We start from the raw sequence: 6,749 nt of genomic DNA, 5'->3' as shown, positions 1-6,749 counted from the left end.
TCACCCCTAAAGGAACATCAGTCTGTTCGCTGCAGCCCTGTCCTGCTGATGAGCAAAATGAGCCCCAGACATGTGGCAGGGTTGGCTCACGTCTCAGAGCTAGTGAGTCCCAGCACGTTCGGGCCCGAGCCCGAGTCTCTTGGCTGTAATCTGTTCTCTTTTCACTCTGCTATCCAAAAAACAAGCCCGGCTGGCGTGGCTCAGTGGTTGAGCGTCAACCTATGAACCAGGAGGTCATGGTTCGATTCCTGGTCAGGGCACACGCCCGGGTTGTGGGCTCGGTCCCCAGGGTGGGGCGTGCAGAAGGCAGCCAATTGGTGATTCTTTCTCATCATGGATGTTTCTATCTCTCGCTCCCTCTTCCTTCCTCTCTGAAATCAATAAAAATGTATTTTTTAAATAGAAGAAGAAGGAGAAGGAGAAGGAGAAGGAGAAGGAGAAGGAGAAGGAGAAGGAGAAGGACAGGTCACAAAGATTGGGCAGCTCCCCAGCCACCACACCAGAGGAAAAGTGAAATAGATGGTTATTCACTTATTCAACCCGTTTTTGTTGAGCATCTACTAAGGAGGAGGTTCTGGGGATAGAGCAATGAACCCAAAAGGTGCATTGTCTCTGTTCCCATGAGCTTCCGGGGAGGCGGGGAGACAGAAAATACCAAAGGAAGCAAAGAACCATGTAATCAGTCCTAGTCATGAGCACAGTGGGGGGACACAGCAGGATGTTCAGAGAGGAGATAGAGGCGGGCAGGGAAGGGCTCCTAAGGATGTGGTTTTTCAGCTCAAGTGGGCAAAGACAGGAAGGCATGGAGGAGGAGCGTCCAGGGCCCAGACCTGGAGCTCTGCCCACGCAGGCTCCCGAGGCTGGGAGGGAGAGCGAGGCCGGGAGTATTGGGTGGGGAGGCAGGCCGAGGCCGGGCAGGTGGACTCAGGTCAGACAGTTTAGCAATTAGAATCTGTCCCAGCCCGGCCGGCATGGCTCAGGGCTTGAACGTCGACCTATGAACCAGGAGGTCACGGTTTGATTCCCGGTCAAGGGCACATGCCCGGGTTGTGGGCTCGATCCCCAGTCGGGGGGCGTGCAGGAGGCAGCCGATCCATGATTCTCTCTCATCGTTGATGTTGCTATCTCTCCCTCCCTCTCCCTTCCTCTCCGAAATGAATAATAATTTTTAGAAAAAATAGTACCGCTGATCCTCACGGGAGCCCAACCTGCCCCTCCCCCTCTGCGGGAGAATCAGGGCACCATGACTCAGAGGATCCACCTCAAAATCACTGACTGGAAACCCCGACTGCAGCTCCACGGCAAAGGGATCGGACTGGATTTGCCAAACTCCCCATGTGACCCAAGCGTGGCCACCTGCCAAAGAGCCGGCGGGAGGGAGAGAAGGCCACTCGCCTTCCCGGCAACACAGACATTTCCAAGCCCCGTCCCTGAATGAAAGAGGCAGCTCAGGGCGTCCGAGGAGCCATTTCCAGTGAGGATTTGGCTTTGATGAGAGCGGCTGTGGAGCCAGAGGGCTGGGTGCAGCGCCTCTTTGGGTAGCTCACCCATCCTTCCCTGGGGGGCTGTGTCCTGAGGCCCTTGTGGTGCATGAAGCCACTGCCTTCGCCATCTGCTCCTGGATCGTCCTCCCGGGACATCAGGGAGTGCCGGAGGGTCTGCCTTGGCCGTCTGATAAGGTCTGGCTGCGTGACTCAACTGTGCGTGTCCTCTAACGCCAGGACAGGGATCCTGCCCGAGCTCAGCTGAACGGGAGCCAGAACCAAACTGCAGACAAGCGGCCCAGCTTTGCTTCTGGGCGTGGAGACCCGTGGCTGGGCAGGGAACAGAGTATGTGGCCCATAGCGAGCCTGCGGTGAACATCCCTGCAGGGCGACTGCCGCAGAGAAGAGCTCCTGGCTCTCCTGAAGAAGGTAACACCTGTGGAGGCAGGTCCACGTGTTTCTGAGGATTCCCAGGGCCACCCGAGGGCGTGGCGGCTTGGGTGGGCAGGCTGGGTGCTGGCTGACACCACTGAGGGAAGGGGATCAGCAGGTGGGCTCCCGGCAGCCCTGAGCTCTCCGGGGCTGGCTCCTGCGGACGGCTTGCTCAGAGGGAAGGAAAACGAAGGTCCTACGCTGGGGTGGGGTGAGCCCAAGTCCCTTGTTGGAGAGATTCCAGCTCTGATGCTTGGATGCCAGGGAACCGGGATTGTTGGCCTGGGGCGTGGCCTAATTACCAGGACTCGCTCAATAAGTGGGTACAGATGGGCTCAGGTGGGATGTAACATTTGATCATTCCCATTTGGATAAAAAGATGTCTTTGAGTAAGAAGTGGAATTTCAGGGACCTCGAAGAGTGGTAGGCAAGCGGCTGATGGGACTTTAAAACATGGCGGTTGAGCCCAGCCGGTGTGGCTCAGTGGTTGAGTGTCCACCTCTGAATCAGGAGGCCACAGTTTGATTCCCGGTCAGGGCACATGCCCAGGTTGCAGGCTTGATCCCCAGTGGGGGGCGTGCAGGAGGCAGCCGATCCATGATTTTCTCTCATCATTGATGTTTCTCTCTCTCTGAAATCAATACAAATAGATTCTTAAAAAACATTTAAAATATATCTATCTGCCCCCAAACATCAGTGGGCATGTGTCACTTACGTGTGGTTATTTCTGGATTGAGACCACAGAACACTTTCATTTTCCATATTGTATACTTGTCTTAACACTGGCATTTATTACTATGCCATATATTTTCTGTTCTGGGCAGGAAAACAATCCCGAATTTAAAAGGTTAAAAAAAAAAAAGGAGCTTTTATAAGAATTAATGACATTGTTTCCCACAAGTACAGTCTTTCCCACTTACTTAAAGTAGGACAGGAAGACACACTCTGCATGGTTTCCCCAGCAAAGAAGGGAAATTTAGGTTCTTCCAACACTTTTTAGCTGTTGAAAAGATCATCTCATAAAATATGATGGTTACAAATTTTTTAATGCAATGACATGGGTTTGTTTTGTGTTTTGTTTCCTCACCCGAGGATATTTTCCCATTGATCTTGTAGAGAGAGTGGAAGAGAGAGGGAAAGACAGAGAGAAACATTGATGTGAGAGAGACCTACTGTGTGAGCACCTACTATGTGCTAGGTACTAAATTTCCATGAACTCCAAGAGGAAGGAAAGTCAAACTTGACCTAGGAGAGCAGCCTTCAACCAAGGTACGTGCCCTTGACCGGAATTGAATCGGGACTCTTTGGTCCGCAGGCCGACGCTCTGTTCACAGAGCCAAACCGGCTAGGGCATGACATGGGTTTTTAAAGCAAAGTATACATACTTTGGGGGATTTAAAATGCTATCAGTGATTTAGTAGAGAAAATTACGTTAAAGAATCTTATGAAAACCTACCCTGATACATTTTGCAATAAGGAGTGGATGTTGCTAAACATCTTAATGGAGGCATGAATTATGAATCATCCTCTTCACTAAAGTTTCGAGGTACCTATTTTAAAAAGCAACTTTTAAAAGATTCATAGTCTTTCTAATAAAGTAAAGCACTCCAAAACTAATATGTATACTTAATATCTATGTTGTAAGATATTCTTGAACAGACTCAATACTATGGTAGCTTGGTTAAAATACTTTATAACTCAGATAATCAGAGAAAAGTCACAGTGACATTACCTTGTGCCTTTAACAAATACGTAATATTTTGAGGGCCAATTGTGTACCATTGTCATAGAAAGTCTGTTTCATTCTCATCTATTCATGATCACCTATGGTCTTCCATGCAAGAGAAACAAACCTTAACATTTTTATGACTTCTTTAGTCCATTTTTTAAAAAAATGAGCCATTTTGAGATTAGTGGGTGAAATTTGATGTGTAAGTAAGAATAGATTTCGTTTTTGGTAAAACTGTAAAAATAGGTCAAGGTTGACTTTCCTTCCTCTTTGAGTTCACGGAAATTCAGTACCTACCACATGAAAGGTGCTCATGATATATAGCTGACCCTTGAACACCAGGGTTTGAACTGCATGGGTCCACTTATACAAGCACTTTTTTTTTCAATAAATAGACAGTTAGCCTTCCCTATCCTCAGGTTTTGCATCCGAGAATGCAACCCACGGCAGATGGAAAACAGTATTTTCCCTCCATCGTTGGGAATCCGAGGATGCAGAGAGCCAACTGTGTGTATTGTACGACACCATTTTATATTCGGGACTCGAGCATCCGTGAATTTTTTACATCTATGGGGGCAATCCTGGAACCAATTCCCTACAGATACCAAGGGATGACTATAGTTAAGTTTTGGGGAAGTCAAAAGTTATATAAGGAGTTTTGATTATGTCGGGGGGTTGGGATCCCTCATCCCAACTTGTTGGAGAGTCAACTATATTCGTTAAACAACTGACAATGTCCCTGATGTGTCTCTTTTACTAACTTGTTAGGGATTTCGTATGGCAGGGGTGGAAATTTTTTCCTTTCTTCCCTTTGGCTGGCCTGCTATTTAAATTGACATAAGACTGCAAGGCGGGCGTAGCTCAGTGGTTGAGCGTCAGCCTATGAACCAGCAGGTCACGGTTCGATTCCTGGTCAGGGCACATGCCTAGGTTGTGGGCTCCATCCCCAGTGGAGGGCGTGCAGGAGGCAGCAGACCGATGATTCTCTCATCATTGATGTTTCTATCTCTCTCCCCCTCTCCCTTCCTCTCTGAAATAAATAATATATATATATTGACATAAGACAGATGAACAGGAGAAAAAAAAACAAATTTAATTTCAGATGTATTGGAATCTTACGAAAATATGAGCCCCAAAGGCAGTCAGACAACTAATTGAGCTGAGGAATGGATTAGGGGCCCAGGACTTCAAAGGGGGAGCAGGCCAACTGATAAGGAGACGAGGAGAGCAGATACTTGGTAATCAGATGTTTGCCCGGCCAGGCAAGGGAGTCTCTCAGATAAAACACTAATCTGTGGTAATGGCTCTCTTCCTGGCGTAGGCTCCCTATCGGAAATCTTTCCGGCACTTAAAGGGGAGGTCCAAGTTTTTCCTGCATAGGCTGGGTCTTGATTGCCTTCGGCTCAAAATAAGCCACGTGCCAAAGTGGCACATTTTGGGGTGGCATATTCTGCTCCCCTTTAGAATGTTGCCCATCCCTGGAGTATTTGCAATTTTTAAATTTATTGATTGATTTGAGAGAAAGACACACACACACACACACACACACACACACACACACACAGGGCCATCTCCTGTACATGCCCCCACCAGGAATCAAACTCGAATTGTAGCTATAGGCCCTGACCAGGAATGGAACCCGAAACCTTTTGGTGCATGGGATGATGCTCCAACCAACCGAGCCACCCTCTCCACACAGACCACATATTTGCATTTTTAAAGATTGCCAGAGGAAGTGAGCAACCATTTGCCCAGAGGTATGAGCTGCTAATGGCTGAACCTCAAAGTTCAGGGGGCGATATGTCAGGGTGTGGGATTTCACTGCAGAACCCCTTCACGCCACATCACTGGGCAATTACTACTTTCCGTGTCATTGAGTCAGATAGGAGTTGGAGCTATTAAAAGTTGCATTGGGTATACAGCTTAAAGGCAAATTATTTCTATTTCTTTCTTTTTTTTAATAAGAGAAAGTTTATTTAGAAAGTCACAGAGGTAGGAGTGAGCTGTAGAAGGAATCAGCTTAGGAAACCAGTTACAGAGGCAAAACCAGGGGGCCCTTGGCGGTTAGGAGAGAGAAGGATAAAAAAGTTAACACGCCTGGGCTGGGGGAGGAGGGGGAGGGGACAGGCGTGGCCTCTGGGTCCTTCATCCTAAGGGCTTTTAGGAGCTAAGCTGGGGGTTTTGGAGGAGGTCCCAGAGGAGGATCTCAAAATAACTGGAATGGTCGATGCTAAAGCAATTCCGGTCCATGTGTAGACCATGCACTTAGCGTCTGTATTGCTAGGTAGGACCTGAACCCTTGGACCTCAGACCTCAGCGTTCTGGCTCGGTCCCCAGTATCTCGGACACGGACACGCCGCAAGGCTTGTCAGAGTGACTGGGGGGTGAGGAACACAAACAAACAAACAAACAAAAAAACGCCAAACGGCCCGGCGAGCTGGACCCCGCAGCCACTGTCAGCGATGCAGCCAAAACACGCTTGTATTTAACCCAGGGCTGCCCCCCTCTGCAGGCGCCGCTATTTTAAGGCACAGAAGGCTGACCACGCGCTGTCCACTAACGACCGTGTTGGGAGGAGGCTGGGTTGAAAAATGCATCTTTGCGCTGCACTCATTGCACAGTGGCTCCTCCGTTAACCTCTTCACGTTTTTTAAAAAATCTTTATTGATTCCAGAGAGGAAGGGAGAGGGAGATAGAAACATCCACGCTTCCTCCCTCTCCGGCCCCTCCCCATGTTTTTTGGACGCCCCCAAACTCGGAACCCCAGCAGTTAGCCTGTCGCTTTCCCGGCTCTGATGCAACTCGCTCAGCCGAGCCCTGGCAGGGGGAGGGCGAGGGGTCAACCTCTCTCGGCCCCGCCCCTCCCGCGCCTCGGCTCCGCCCCTCTCCGCGCCTCTGCCCCGCCCCCTACCTTCCCTATTGGTTCATCGCCTCTTGCGTCACGCCTGCGACGGCGGAGTTGCCCTACCAGCGAGGGGCGGGCGCGGGCGGAGCCAGCGCGCAGGCGCACGCGGGCGGGCGGGTCGGGCCCGGATGCGGAGGAGGGCGGTGTTCCCGGTTTCCCGGCTAACGGTGAGGGGCGGGGGTGGGAGCCGGCGGGCGCT

General features: G+C 50.2%; 1 protein-coding gene across 3 annotated transcripts in view; it reads left to right on the top strand.

Annotated features, from left to right (window-relative positions):
• The first annotated feature begins 1,284 nt into the window (after window positions 1–1,284).
• The window catches only part of LOC102430474 (lysosomal-trafficking regulator), a 44,091-nt gene continuing 38,626 nt past the window's right edge, over window positions 1,285–6,749 (top strand). For all 3 annotated transcript variants that reach the window (XM_023744553.1, XM_014445641.2, XM_023744554.1), the window contains exon 1: window positions 1,285–1,913. The gene's annotated coding sequence lies outside the window, so the exon portion shown is untranslated. The remainder of the gene's footprint in view (window positions 1,914–6,749) is intronic.

Source organism: Myotis lucifugus, unplaced genomic scaffold, assembly GCF_000147115.1.
Source record: "Myotis lucifugus unplaced genomic scaffold, Myoluc2.0 scaffold_473, whole genome shotgun sequence".
Classification (NCBI taxonomy): Eukaryota; Metazoa; Chordata; class Mammalia; order Chiroptera; family Vespertilionidae; genus Myotis; species Myotis lucifugus.
Note: the sequence above shows the minus strand (reverse complement) of the source record. Positions and strands in the feature narration are given on the sequence as shown.